Source organism: Macaca nemestrina, chromosome 14 (assembly GCF_043159975.1).
Source record: "Macaca nemestrina isolate mMacNem1 chromosome 14, mMacNem.hap1, whole genome shotgun sequence".
Lineage (NCBI taxonomy): Eukaryota > Metazoa > Chordata > Mammalia > Primates > Cercopithecidae > Macaca > Macaca nemestrina.
The window spans coordinates 69775726-69791842 of record NC_092138.1 but is presented as its reverse complement, the minus strand read 5'-3'; the positions used below and the strand labels follow the sequence as shown (position 1 = coordinate 69791842).

At 40.1% G+C, this 16117-nt stretch overlaps 1 long non-coding RNA gene across 1 annotated transcript; it reads left to right on the top strand.

Annotated features, from left to right (window-relative positions):
- Positions 1-336: 336 nt before the first annotated feature.
- On the top strand, positions 337-13069 carry LOC139358174 (uncharacterized). Its single transcript, XR_011612727.1, has 2 exons — positions 337-9901; positions 12888-13069. It is a non-coding gene; the product is annotated as an uncharacterized lncRNA (long non-coding RNA).
- Positions 13070-16117: the final 3048 nt, after the last annotated feature.

The window sequence follows — 16117 nt, the reverse complement described above, 5'->3', positions numbered from 1 at the left end:
TGCCAAATATATTGAGTCTTTTATGGGATTAAAAGTTCTGTCACATTCCATTTTCTTTGGCATCAAGAAAGCTTACCATGTAGTACAAAAGGTATGATTTGGTTCATGTGTTTCTGAGAAATGGAGCCTTTCCAGGAAGCCTGGTGGCTCTTATCATGGAGTTTAGCACGGTTAGACTTGGCCACATTGTGACCTATAACATGGTGCTTACCTTACTAAGCAGCACTAAACATTTGCATATTTGACCATTTTTATGCAGGTCCTTCCAAATGGACTACGTGGATCCATGGACCCTGATTTTAGCTTCACTTCATTGTCCTAAGCCAGAGTGAGTAACCATAAGATTTCACAGGTCTGGGAGGGATAGAGTCCTGCCTGCCATGAGCTTCCAGCTCCTGGTTCCTGGACCCTAGAATGGAACTTTGCCCTTAAGAGGTGTTCACAGCTTCCAAAAAGTAAGCTGAAGTTAGAGAAAATAGAAGCATGGAACATTAAAGGTGAATTGTTCGGGCCTTATCCATAGTAATTCTGGTAATTACTTTGTGCAGGGCATGATAGGAGATACATACATAGCAGAGCTTACTCCGCAACAATTCACTGAGGTGTAGGTGTTCTTCCCTTTTAGATGAATGTAGTTAAGCAACTTGCCTGTGTTCCACGGCCTTGAAGCATGGACAGAATCTCAAGGCCCTCTGATTCCAAAGTCCAACCCCTTTATCATTCTTCAGTCTGCCCTCACCCTAACCAAATTCTTTGTGTAATGTTTTTTCAGTACAACTCCCTCTGCAGCACTGCAGTTGTAGTTGTACAGGTCTTTGGGTTTAGAAAGACTCTGCTATTTACTGTCCATTTTCCTCTTCCCATCAGTCTTCTGAGGTGAGTATGGTTATCCCCTGTCTTATACACAAGCTCAGAGAGGTGAAAGACTTGCCTGAAGGCACACAATTAAAAAGTAACCGAACCAGCATTCGACCCTTAATTACCTGAGCCATCCAGGACTTTGCATATAATGGAATTTCTCAGTCTCCTCCCCTTTGATATGCATAAATATTTGTCCTTTATACACACAGGCACACATAAAAACACGATGGGCCAATGGAAGAGGGAGTGTTATGTCCATAAAGAGACCTACTCAGCTGAGGGGGAGCAGTATTGCAGTTCTTTGATCCAATGACAAATGTCTACTGAACCCCTATTTGGACAGCCTTTGAAGCTTTTGCAGAGCTCATTAGAGATTGTCTTATTTGCTCTTCACAGCATCCTTCCAGGTAATTATTATAGGCATTTTTAGAGATTGAAAGTCTGAGGCTTACAGCTAGGAAACAGTGGAGCTACAATTCAAACCCACAAATGTCCAACTTGAGGTTAACAGTTATTTCAATTGTACTACAGTTGCCTCTTCAGCAAATGCTTCATGACCAGCCTGACCAACATGGTGAAACCCAGTCTCTACTAAAAATACAAAAAAAAAAATAGTGGGGTGTGGTGGTGCCTGCCTGTAATCCCAGCTACTTGGGAGGCTGAGGCAGGAGAATCGCTTGAACCTGGGAGGCAGAGGTTGCAGTGAGCTGAGATCACGCCATTGCACTCCAGCCTGAGCAACAAGAGCAAAACTCTGTCTCAAAAAAAATGATGAGTAAAAATGAAGCACCAGAGCACTTCACTGCCCCACTCTACTCACTCCATCTCTAATAACAATCAGCCCTTCTCTGTCCACCTTTGCCAGGGTCACTAACTGTCCTGTGATCTCCTTCCTTTGCCTTTCCACCTCCCAGAATCAAAGCCAGTCAAAGCTGATGGGGACCCCAGAGGCCACCTAACCTAATTTGGTATTGCACAGATGGGAAAAGCCCAGAAAGAGGAAGGGACCTGTCTGAACTCACACAGAGGAACAGTTGCAGCCCTCCTCTACTTCCACTTTTATCAAAAAACCCTTATCTTCTATCACTTCATTTGAACCCCTTACTCCATTCCTAACCTTAACCCTCTCGAACTCTGTCCCCAATAGCCTGAGAAGGTGCCATCATCCAGACAACAGTGCTCTCATGCCTGCCAGCTCAGGGGAGGGGCATCTTCCCAATGACCCACTTTCTAAACTGTCCTTGATAAAGCAGCAACTCTTGAGAGGTAGGGGAAGGGAGAATTTTACCATCCTGACCCCTGAGCCAAGGGGCTGCTGGAGCCAGCAGCTCTGTTTATGCCAAGAGGAGTGGGGTTTTGGCATTGGTGTCACAGTGAGAGTGACCGCGCCAGAAATTTTTTGTTTATGGTTTCTGATATTTCCTAAGTTAGATTTTTTCCTCAGAAAAGAGAAATTTGAGCAATAAACTATAAAATAATCCTGTTGGTCACTTATGTCTACTAAGTTTACAACATAGTAGACATTTGTATTTCCAACTAATGCCCTGTTTGAGATACATAATTTGTTCTTTATAATAATCCCTTATTATTATATATTGAGATTACTCCAGCTTTTTTCTACTATAAGCAGTCCAGAGGAAAAACCAACTGACTTTAAATTCTATTAGCAAATATTTAAAGTTTTAAGAGGCAAATTTGAAAAGCAGAAATGAAGAAAAATCTCAAGGAAAAAAAGACATGAAAAGATTGCAAAACTGCTTAGAGTACACCAAAAAAAAAAATAACAATTATCAAAAAAATACATTGCTGATGTTTATTTTCAAACCAAATTACATTAACCAGCTTGCTTTCAGCCGAATTTTATGCTTCCTTTGCGTTAGAGAACCTGGAAACCTAACTTAACACTTCAATTCAATAGAGTAATACACTACCATATGTTAGATATATGGGCAAATATTTAAAATGTTTAACCCAACCCTAGCTTAGGCAGAAAGGGAAGATTTTTAGGAAGCTACTGAGATAGATTGTGTAATTCAAGGAAAGTTACACGATTGAATCAAGAGAAGTACAGGGATGTAGCTAGGCTAGATGTTCAAATGAAGCCAGGAATTCAAATACCACAAGAACACCATTTCTTTACATGATACTTCATTGTCTTTCATGATAGACTAACTTCTCTTTTGTAGCAGGAAACATGCTACCAGTGAAGCCAAGCCCTCCATCTTAATACTTCTACCACCAAAGAGGAACTGGCTGTCTTTTGCAGAGTTTGAAAAAATAACAGAGAAGGATTATGATGGACCTTTCCTGGTTCAGGTGCCTTCCCTTAAATTAGTGAAGCAAGGTTCAGAGGCAAGGTGTTATGGGTTGCCAGACTCAGATCAGCAATCTAATCTTGAACCCATCAATTGTGGCCAAGATCTAGGATCATACAGCAGCAGGAATCATATAGCTGGGAGAAGGGAACAGGGGGTATATTGAGGAAGAAATTGGAAGCTGTTCCCAGAAAAAGCAAGTTGGGCAGATAAAGTAAGAGATCCCTTAAAACCTTATACCTAGTTTGTGGTATGAATCTCTAGAGTATGCATCAGAGAAAGGCAAAAGCCAACTAGAACAGTTCCTAAATGCAGTTTTAATCTTCTTCGCAATTATTTTGAAGGGGTGAGACCATCTGGATAAGTCCTACTCATCCAAGAGAAAATATATTATTATGTAATAGAAAATTGGTGAACTGCGGCAGCTTAGGGATGTAAGCCTGGGAAAAAAAGACCTAGGGGAAGGCTTCAAAATGGCTGACTAGAGGCATTTGAATAGAGCATCCAAGAGAACACTAGAATTCAACAGAGAAGTGACAGGAAACAATTGAGGCATGGAAGGAGAGAGAAATTAGGCAACTGGTTCAACCAGGATTGCCTAGGAGCCCAGAGAGGCTAGTGTGGGGAAAGGCAGAGATCCCCAGTGGTCCGCATTCCCACCACAGACTCTTGCAACCCTAGCCCTGGGACAGCCCCTGGATCTTCATAGGCCCAGAGACTAGCATAGGGAGCTGCCTAGAGACCATGCAACAGCATTGCTCAAGCGGGGAAACTCATGCTGGGTCCCATACACTCCCTGAATCCTAAGCAGCTACAGCATGGCACCATTTTGCAAGCCCAGCCCACACCAGACTGCATCCTACCCTGGGGCACGATGGCCCCTGCATCTCCACATGCCTGGAGCCCTACTGATATACCCCCAGGTACACCCAGAGGTCTACAGGAGCACAATACCAATTGGACCCAGCAGAACACCAGGGTTCCCAGCATTCTAACACACATAGTGTGTCCCCACACTCTGAGGAATCAGTGGTGTAATGCACCAGTGAAGCTACCCCAGGGACAAAGGGAATCAAAAATGCATGTTCCCTAGGGCATGATAACTGCCTGCGTGGGAGGGCTACCACAAGCAGCAACTCAGCTCCCCCAAGCAGAGGAGCTGCTGTGCACATGCCCTGAGGACAGACTCTGCCACTGTCCACTGCAGCCACTGCTGCTGCCACTGGGAAACCAAAGCATATGCCACTAGCAGTGACTCCACCTGCCAACAGCAGGTCCACTGCTACATAGTTGCATGTGCCCTAAGGACAGGGTCCTCCAACCATTGCTGCTGCTGCAGCCACCAGAACATTCCACCAGGGATCTGGGGAGCACCCTGCCCTGCCCAGCCCAACACAGCCAGCACCTGAGCACACCACCAGGAGGCCTGAAGACAGGCCTGCCTGGCCTGGTACAACCTGCCACCACCCCCCTGCCCCCAGCCGCCATGCTCAAGCACTGCCTGGGGATATGGGTATTGCCCTGCCTCATTCACCACCACTGGCATCTCTGCAATCCTCCCAGGGGCCTATGGATGGGTCTATCCAACTTGCCCCTGCTGCCCCAGTGGCCCCCCCCCACCCCCACATACACCACCTCCCAAGCCTGTTGCAGCCACCACTAACACTAACATACACTGTTTCAGAGTCCAAGTGTTGTGCCAGCACTGCTACTGCCATTGCCCATGCCACATACCTTATCCAGGGAATGACAGACTCAGCCACACACCCAGCCTACTGCTGTCACTGCCAGCACTATAGCAAGGGCCTCCTGTAGGTCCAAGAATTGGCGTGTTTGGACCCCCTAATGCTGGTGCTCAGACACACCTGCTGGAGGCCCAAGACACACTTAGCTCACCACTGCCACAAATGGGGCCTGAGGACTGATGACTGGCATCCCCACCCCCAGTAAAACCTCACCACAGCCTCCACTAACAACTGCAGTCTAAGTCACTGAGAAAAATCACAGATACCACCAATGCTTTTTACGGTAGAAAAAAATCATATGCATGCACCCAGAATCAAAGCTAAAGTGCCCTACCCAACACCATAGATACATCTTTAGGAAACAGTCTCCCTCTATCAAAGCCAATCCAAAAAAATGGAAGAAGTGACTTAAAACAGATGCACAGATATCAACATAAGGACACAAGAAACAAGAAAAAGCAAGGAAGTATGACACCTCCAAAAAAAAAGCAATAATTTTCCAGTAACAGATTCCAATGAAAAACAAATTTATAAAATCCTGAAAAAAGAATTCAAAATAATGATATTAATGAAGTTCAGTGAGATACAAGAGAACACACTAACAATTATTTAATTGTATTGAGATTAACAATACAATGAAATTTTAAATTTAACATATGAATAAGAAATTCACCAGAGAGACAGATATCTTAAAAAAGGAATCAAACAAATCCGGGAACTAAAGAATTTAAGGAATGAAATTTAAAAGAATACACTTGAGAGCTTCAACAGTAGACGATCAAGCAGAAGAAAGAATTTCAGAACTTGAAGACAGGTCTTTTGAAACAAGCCAGGAAAAAAAAAAAAGAAAGAAAGAAAGGGGAAGGGGAAGGAAAGAAAAGCAACAGAAAAGGAGAAGTATAAAAAAAAAAAAAGAACAAAAAAGTGACCAAATATCTGAATTGTGGGTGTTCAAGAAGACAAAGAAAAGACCAAAGTTATAGAAAACCTATTTAATGAAATAATAGTTGAAAACTTCCCCAAGTGTACCAAGTGTACATCCAGATACAGGATATAGAAAGCTCAGAGATTCTCAAACAGATATAACTCCACAAGTTTTCTCCACAGCACATTCTAGTCAAGATGTCAAAAGTCAATGACAAAGAGAGAATTCTAAAAGCAGCCAGAGAAAAGTCACATATAAAGGAAACCCCATCAGACAGCCAATTTCTCAACAGAAACCCTACAGTCTAGGAAAAAATGGGACGATACATTCAAAGTGCTGAAAGAAAGAAAAAAAGAAGAAACTGGCAGGCAAGACCACTATACCCAGTAAAGCTATCCTTCATAAATGAAGGAGAAACAAAGTCTTTCCCAGACATGCAAAAACTGAGGGAATTCAACACCACTAGACCAGCCCCACAAGAAGTGCCTAAGGGAGTTCTACACCTGGAAGCAAAAGGATGATATCTACTATCATGAAAACACACAAAACTATCAAACTCACTGGTAAAGCAAACAAATGAGGAAGAGAAGGGACTCAAATGTTACCACTGTGTAAAATCACCAAACTGCAACGATAAGAAAGAAAGAAAGGAACAAAAATTATATAGAACAACAAGAAAACGTTAACAAAATGACAGGAGTAAGTCCTCACATATCAGTAACACTCTTGAATGTAAACAGATTAAATTTTTCACTTAAGAGTGGAAAAAACTGACAGAACAGATTTTTTTTTAATGACCCAACTATATGCTGCCCATAAGAAATTCACTTCACCTGTAAAAGACATACAGACTAAAAGTAAAGGGATGGAAAAAGATATTCCATTCTAATGGAAAGCACAACAAGCAGAAGTAGCTACATTTATATCATATAAAATGGATTTCAAGTTAAAAACAGGGTAGTATATCCAGGTAGTTGTGATGATGCTGGCCAAATAGTGCTCGGCAGGTGAGAATGTAAACCCAGGTTCAAGTGAAGTAATAAGAGCTTGAATGTTTTCTTTTTCTTTTTCTTTTTCTTTTTCTTTTTTTTTTGAAACGGAGTCTTGCTGTATCACCCAGGCTGGAGTGCGGTGGCATGATCTTGGCTCACTGCAAGCTCCGCCTCCCGGGTTCATGCCATTCTCCTGCCTCAGCCTCCCAAGTAGCTGGGACTACAGGTGCCTGCCACCACACCCAGCTAATTTTTTTTTTTTTTTTTTTTTTTTTTTTTTTGTATTTTTAGTAGAGACGGGGTTTCACCATGTTAGCCAGGATGGTTGTGATCTCCTGACCTCGTGATCTGCCTACCTCGGCCTCCCAAAGTGCTGAGATTAAAGGCATGAGCCACCATTCCTGGCCAAGAGCTTGAATATTTTCATGCGCTAATGTTGCACACTTGTAAAAAAAAATTGGAAATGGAAACTATATATTAGTGCACATTGACATGCATTTTGAGGCAAAGACATATTGTTTGGTTCCACGATTTGTCCTTAAAGTGAAAGAACATTTAAAGTTTAGAATTACCTAGCTGTAGCAATGCTGTTCTATTAACAGATAACTAGAATTTACATACACATTTAATTTATGTTAACTATGTAAAACCTAGTAGTGAGCATAATAATCAGTCAGTAAATGTTTGGATTCCTCTTACCCCTCAATAAGTTTATTTTTACCGTATTCCTCTTGCCTTTCTGACCCTGTTGAATTAGTTTGTGGACTAGAGTGTTAATGAAATGTTATTGCCAAAGAGATTGTGAGAAAATTGGTATATCATGTAGATATCATACAAAATCTTCTTGTAAAATAAAAAATGCAGTTTTATTATTGTTTGTGCCTCAACTGTTGAAGTGAATATTAAAGGGCTTAGGGAAAAAAAAGTCAGAACAGGAGAAAGAGACAAAGAGTGTATTAATGATAAAAGGATCAATTAAGCAAGAGAATACAAGAATTATAAATGTACATGCACTCAACACTGGAGCACACAGGTACATTCAGCAAATTCGTTAGATCTAAAGGGAGAGATAGATGCCAATGAAATAATAGTGAGGGACTTAAACACCCCACTCTCAACATTAGACAGATCATTTAAATGGAAAATTAACAAAGATACAATGCATTTAAACTGTGCTTTTGACAAAATTGACCTAACACTCATTTATAGAACATTTTCTCCAGCAGCTGCACAACACACATTATTCTCATCAGCACACAGAACATTTTCCAGGGTATATAATATATTAGACAAAACAAGTCTCAACAAATTTCTACAAATTGAAATTATATCAAGTTCTTCTCAGACCACAGTGGAATAAAACTAGAAATCAATTACAAGAGGTACTTTGAGAATGGTACAAATACATGGAAATTAAACAACATGCTTCCGAACACCCACTGGGTCAATGAAAAACTTAAGAAGGAAATTTTTTTAAATTCTTGAAACAAATGAAAAGGAAAGCACAACTTACCAAACCCTATGGGATACAGCAAAAGTAGTACTAAGAGGGAAGTTTATAGCAATAAATACCTACATCAAAAAAGTAGAAAGATTTCAGATAAACGATCTAATAATGCACCTCAAAAAACTAGAAAAGCAAGAACAAACCAAACCCAAAAATTAGTAGAAGAAATAACAAATATCAGAAAAAAATTAAATGAAATAGAGACCAAAAATACAATACAAAGGATTAACAAAAAGTTGGGGGTTTTTTAAAAGATACAATTGATATTGATAAGCCACTAGCTAGACTAACCAAGAAGAAAAAAGAGAGAAGAGCCAAATAAAATCAGAAATGAAAAAGGAGACATTACAACTGATAACACAGAAATATAAAAGTACATTAGAGACTATTATAAACAGCTTTACACTGGCAAACTGGAAAACCTAGAGGAAATGGATAAATTCCTAGACACGTAAACCTATCAAGATTGAATCAGGAAGAAAGAAAAACCCTCAACAGACCAACTAACAAGATTGAATCAGTAATGAAAAGTTTTCCAACAAAGAAAAGTCCAGGACCAAGTGGCTTCACTGTTGGATTCTACCAAACTTATAAAGAAGAACTAACATCAATTCCCCTGAAGTTACTCCAAAAAAACTGAAGAGGAGGTAATTCTCCCTAACTCATTCTATGAAGCCAGTGTTATGCTGATACCAAAACTAGACAAGGACACAACAAAAGAAGAAAACTACAGGCCAATATCCCTGATGAACATAGACACATAGTAGTTTTTACATTTACAAAATACTAGCAAACCATATTCAGAAGCACTTCAAAAAGATAATCCACCATGATCAAGTGAATTTATCCCAGGGATACAAGAATGGTTCAATATACACAAATCAGTAAACATTATATATCATATAAACCAGCGGTCCCCAACCGTTTTGGTACCAGGGACTGGTTTCATTGAAGACGTTTTTTGCATGGATCGTGGGGTGGGGGGAGTGGGGGTAGTTTCGGGATGAAACTGTTCCACCTCAGATCAACAGGCATTAGATTCTCATAAGGAGCACACAACCTAGATCCCACACATGCACAGTTCACAATGGGGTTCTGACTCCTGTGAGAATCGAATGCTGCCTCTGATCTGACAGGAGGTGGAGCTCAGGTGATAATGCTCACTCACTGACTCATCTCTTGCTGTTCCAGGAGGGTACCAGTCCATGACCCAGGGTCTGGGGACCCCTGACATAAACAGAATGAAGGACAAAAGCCATAAGGTCATCTCAATAACTGCAGAAAAAGCATTTAGTAAAATTCATCACCCTTCATGAAAAAAAAAAAAAAGCAAACTAGGTACAGAAGGAACATACCTCAACATAAAAAAGCCCATATATGACAGACTCACAGCTGACATCATACCAAATGAGGAAAAGCTAAAAGCCTTGCCTCTAAGAACTGGATCAGACAACGATGCTCATTTTCACCACTTCTGTTCAACATGGTACTGGAAGTCCTAATGAGAGCAATCTAGGCAAGAGAAAGAAATACAAGACATCCAGATTGGAAAAGAGGTAGTCAAATTATCCCTCTTTGTATGTTTTAATTAAAAAAAAAAAAAATTTGTAGAGATGGGATCTCCCAATGTTGCCCAGGCTGGTCTTGAACTCCTGGACCCAAGCACTCCTCCTTCCTCAGTCTCCCAAAGTGCTGAAATTACAGATGTGAGCCACTGTGCTTGGCCTGTTTTTCTTTGCAGATGATGTGATTTTATATGTAGAAAAACCTAGACTCCATCAAAAAAAACCCTCAGATCTGATAAACAAAATCAGTAAATTTGCAGGATGTAAAATCAACATACAAAAATCAGTAGTTTTTCTATACACCAATAGTGAACTAGCAGAAAAAGAAATGAAGAATCCAATCCCATTTATAATAGCTACCAAAAATATATAAAATACCTAAGAATAAATGTATCCAGCAAAACACTGATGAAATAAATTGAAGAAGACACAAACAAATGGAAAGATGTTCCATGCTCATAGATTGGAAGAATTAATATTGCTAAAATGACCACACTACCCAAAGCAATCTATACATGTAATACAGTTCCTTACAGTGCAATCCCCAATGCAATACATTACAGGGCTATAGTAACCAAAACAGCTGAGTATTGGTATTAAAAACAGACACATAGATTAGTGGAACAGAATAGAGAACCAAGAAATAAATCCACGTACTTACAGCCAATTGATTTTTGACGAAGGCACAAAGAACATACATTGGGGAAAGGATGCCCTCTGCAATAAATGGTGCTGTGAAATCTTGATATTCCTATTCAGAAGGATGAAACTGGACTCCTTTGTCTCACCATATACAAAACCCACTGAAAATTGATTAAAGACTTTAAACTGTGAAACTACTGCAAGAAAACACAGGGGAAACACTTGAGGACACTGATCTAGGCAAAGATTTTATAGCTAAGATATCAAAAGAGTAGGCAACAACAACAACAACAAAACAGACAAATGGAACTATATTAAACTAAAAAGCTGCACAGCAACGAAAACAACAGAATGAAGAGACAACATGTTAAATAGGAGAATATATTTGGAAACTACTCATCTGACAAGGGACTAATATCCAGAATATAAAAGAAACTCAAACAACTCAACAGTTAAAAAAAAATCCAACATTTCCCAAAAGAAGACGTACAAATAACCAATAGGTGTGTAAAAATATGCTCAACATCACTAATCATAGCTCATTAGTGATGCTGGGCACTTCAACATCTTACCTCAGTTGGAATGACTGTTAATAAAAAGACAAAAAGAAAAAAAAATTAGGCCAGGCATGGTGGCTCACGCCTGTAATCCCAGCACTTTGGGAGGCCAAAGCGGGTGGATCACAAAGTCAGGAGTTCGAGACCAGCCTGGCCAACATGGCGAAACCCCATCTCTACCAAAACTACAAAAATTATCCAGGCATGGTGGCAGGTGCCCGTAATCCCAGCTACTCATTAGGCTGAGGCAGGAGAATCGCTTGAACAGGGGAGGTAGAGGTTGCAGTGAGAAGAGATCCTACCATTGCACTCCAGCCAGGGCAACAAGAGCAAGACTCCATCTCAAAAAAAAAAAAAAGAAAAAAAAGTAGATGCCGATGAGGATGCAGAGTAAGGGAACTCATACACTATTGGTGGGAATATAAATTAGTACAAGTATTATGGAAAACAGTATGGAGATTTTTAAAAATAATAAAAATAAAAATAGAGATACCATACAATCCAGCAATCCCACTACTGGCTATTTATCCAAAGGAAAGGAAATCTGGGCCAGGCTTGGTGGCTCGTGCCTGTAATCCCAGCACTTTGGGAGGCTGAGGCAGGTGGGTCACCTGAGGTCAGGAGTTTGAGACCAACCTGACCAATATGGTGAAACCCCATCTCAACTAAAAATTAAAAAATTAGCTGGGCTTTATGGCGTGCGCCTGTAGTCCCGGCTACTCTGGAGGCTGAGACAGGAGAATCGCTTGAACCCAGGAGGTGGAGATTGCAGTGAACCAAGGTGGCTCCCCTGCGCTTCAGCCTGGGCAACAGATCAAGACTCTATCCAAAAAAAAACGAAAGGAACTCAGTATATCAAAGGAATACATTCACCCCCTTATTTATTGCAGAACTATCCATAATAGTAAAGATACGAAATCTTTTAAATGTGTCCATTAACAGATGAATGGATGAAGAAAACGTGGTGTATATATTCAAAATGGCATACTATTCAGCGGTAAAATAGGATGAAGTCCTGTCATTTGCAGCAACATGGATGGAACTGGAAGTCATTATGTTAGGTGAAATAAGCCAGGCATAGACAGACAGATATCTTCTCACTTATATGTGGGCACTAAAAAAATTGATCTCTGCTGGGCGTGGTGGCTCATGCCTGTAATCACAACACTTTAGGTGGTTGAGGCGGGTGGATCACCTGAGGTCACAAGTTTGAGACCAGCCTGGCCAACATGGTGAAACCCCGTCTCTACTAAAAATACAAAACAATTAGCCGGGCATGGTGGCGGGTGCCTGTAATCCCAGCTACTCAGGAGACTGAGGCAAGAGAATCGCTTGAACCCGGGAGGCGGAGGTTGCAGTGAGCCGAGATCCCGCCATTGCACTTCAGCTGCAGCAACAGAGCGAGACTCAGTCTCAGAAAGAAAGAAAGAGAGAGAGAGAGAGAGAGAGAGAGAGAGAGAGAGAGAGAGAGAGAGAGAAAGAAAGAAAGAAAGAAAGAAAGAAAGAAAGAAAGAAAGAAAGAAAGAAAGAAAGAAAAGAAAGAAAGAAAAAGAGAGAGAGAGAGAGACAAACAGAGACAGAGAGAGAGAAAAAAAATTGATCTCATGGATATAGAGAGTAGAAAAATAGTTACCAGAGGCTGGGAGGGGGTCGGAGGGATAAAGAGAGGTTAGTTAATGGATACAAATATACAGTTAGACTGAAAAATAAGTTCTAATATTCAATAGCAGAATAGGGTGATTATAGTTAACAACAATGTATTGTATATTTCAAAATAGCTAGAAGAGGACCTGAAATGTTCCCAACACCAAGAAATGATAAATACTCAAGATGGTGAATACCCCAAATACCCTGACTTGATCATTACATATTGTATGCATGCAACAAAATAACAAAATGTCATGTTACACTGTCGATATGTACAAATATTGTGTGTCAATAAATTTTTTTTTTAAACTTACCCTCGAGAGGTCCTTGCAGGCAAATCATGCCTTCTCACATACCTTTCACTTGTTGCTTCCACTTCCACAATAAATCTTACTCATATATATTTAGGACCTACCCTGTGCATAGCACTGAAGATAAAGAAATGAAATTAGCAATTTAATACTCTTTGACTTGCATAATTCTGCATTGTTCGATACTAATATCCTCAGACCTGACTTTGTTGACGTTTAAATAATCATATCTTACCCATATTTTAATTTTGAATATTTTTTGGTTTGTCTAATAAGCAGAGAAATCTTAGATTTAGTGTTTTTTCTTGTATCTCATAGTATTGGCTTTTAATATTTTATTAAAGATTACTGAGGTTGGCCCGGCGCAGTGGCTCACGCCTGTAATCCCAGCACTTTAGGAGGCCAAGGCGGGTGGATCACCTGAGGTAGGGAGCTCAAGACCAGCCTGACCAACATGGAGAAACCCCATCTCTACTAAAAATACAAAATTAGCCAGGCATGGTGGCATATGCCTGTAATCCCAGCTACTTGGGAGGCTGAGGCAGGAGAATCGCTTGAACCCGGGAGGCAGAGATTGCGGTGAGCCGAGATCGCGCCATTGCACTCCAGCCTGGGCAAAAAGAGCAAAACTCCATCTCAAAAAAAAAAATTACTGAGGTTGCTCTTATTACACCTGTGTGTGTATATATATATACACACACACACACATACAGACCTGTATATATGTACACACATATATACACAACTGTATATGTGTACACTGTATGTGTGTGTGTATATATACACACGTAATACATATATACATAATATATATGTGTATATATTCATTTTACCATCTTTTTTCTTAAAACACTTGCTTTTCCTTCTGATTTTCTTCATTCTTCTGCTATTTATTGATGTATTTCATTATCCCATTATTTCAATATAAATAATTTCTTTCAAATATTTTCTTTTTTTATTTCAATTTTGATAATATATTTGCTGCAGTTGTTTGGACTTACTTCAATGCAATCAACTGGTCTCACTCGTTTCTACCTTAGATTCATTGTTCCCTTTCTATGGAACACATCTTTGAATAACATTTTTTCAGAGAGAATATATGAATTCGTATAATTCCCATTGTCTTGCATAGAAATAGCTTGATTGTATATAGAATTCTTCAGTCACATGTTTTTCTTTCAAAGTTTTGTAAATGTTTACCTTCTAGAGCTGCTTTTCCTACAGTATGTTCCAGGGAAAATAAGCTGTAAAAAATGCTTCAGGAAAAAGGGTTTCATGGTTATATAACTATAGGAAAAGTTCCATTCCTATAGGAAAGGTACATTTTCTATTGGAAATGTACCAGGCAAAGTAGCATAATATAGGCCACGAGCTCTCCTGAGATAATGAAAATGGATTTTTTATTTCCAGTATATCCAAGCTACTTGACCACAGTAATACTGAGAGAAAGCAAATGACCAACAATACAGTAATAGGTAACATCTTGTCAGCATTTACTATGCATTAGGCACTGTTCTAGCACTTAGTCTGTGTACGTTATCCAATTTAATGCTCACAATAGTTCTAGATGGGTGGTAGAATTTTTCATTCTGTTTTAACAAAGAGGAAACAGAGGCACAAAGAACTTAAGAAAATCGGCTAGAAAATGCTGAAGCTAAATTGAAACCTAAGTAGTTAGCTCCTAAACCATTATTCATATCCTTAAGAGTTGGCAGGGAAGGGCGATAAAGGCAACTTCTATATCTTTCGTAAGCCTGAAAAACACAGCAAAACATCTAATTGTACCAGAAAAGAAAGGGAACTTTCCACCAACCAGAAGTACACTCTGCTAGACTGTCCTAGAATTTGCTGCTGAATGATGGCACGAGCACTTTGGGGGATAATCTGACGATCGTCCGTGCAAGTGCTCAAACTCTTTTGTTGGCCAACATCCAGGACCCATCACTGAATACTCATCACCTCATCAATTCATCCTCCTCAACTGACGGGCAAAACAACATCCAAATATTCACTGCACATCTGTGCCGGGCAGATTATACATTAGCAATTCAAATCTGGCCAGTGCACTGGCCGTTCCTGCAAATGCGTCTGTTTGGGTGAGATGCCTTGTTGTCTGGGATGGATAATAAGGCAACTCAGTCTAATCTTGAAGAACAATCAACCCATCTTGCGAAGGTGACTGGCTGTGTGTGTTCTTGCCCTGGCAGCATTGGAACAATGGCCCCATAATGCACTCGACTCAGCTGGCAATGAAGTCCCATCCTGATTAGTAGCCGTGGCTGGTGTCAATCACCACAGGATGCATCATTGTCCCCTGGTCCCCAACACAGTTTATTTACAGGAAAACAAAGGCTTTGGGGGGCCATGGCTGCTTCCCAGAGATTGCAAAATAGATTGAGCTGTCAAGCACACAAAGTAGATGAAGATTAATGAGTTGTGCGGACAATAAATATGAAGAGATGACCATGAATATGCTAATGGGCATTATCCATATACACCGTAATTGCTACCAAAATTAAAAGGTGGCACGAAGAAGATGGGTCACAGGGTGACAGGGAGATAATCTTGGATGCTTGAGACACTCACCCGAGATAAGGCTCTCTCTACAGGTTTCCTTTTTCCCCATTAAACCATCCTGAGGTATCATTATTCACAAGCTATCTGAATAAGCTCCTTTTAAACGGGGATATAAGGGGCAGGGTGAGGGTGGGAAGCTGGAACAGTTACTTTAAGGAAAGGTGTAATTAGAATAAGAAAGGTGCTTATCAAAGGCAAGAAGTGATCAGCTGTCAGGCTTCCACTTTATCCCCAGGGGCAGAATTGATGAGAGATGTCACTTCAAACTTCAGATTCCCCATGATAGAGCCACAAGGATTATTGAGAATGGTATTTAGAATACCTTTCAGGGAGGAGTGGGTGATTTTTCAAAGTATTCTAATATTCTGATTAAAAATAATAATAATAATAATAATAATAGAGAAAGTAAAAGAACTTAATGTTTCAAGGCAAATGAAATCTTGTGATCATGAATGATTTGATCTTGGAAAAGC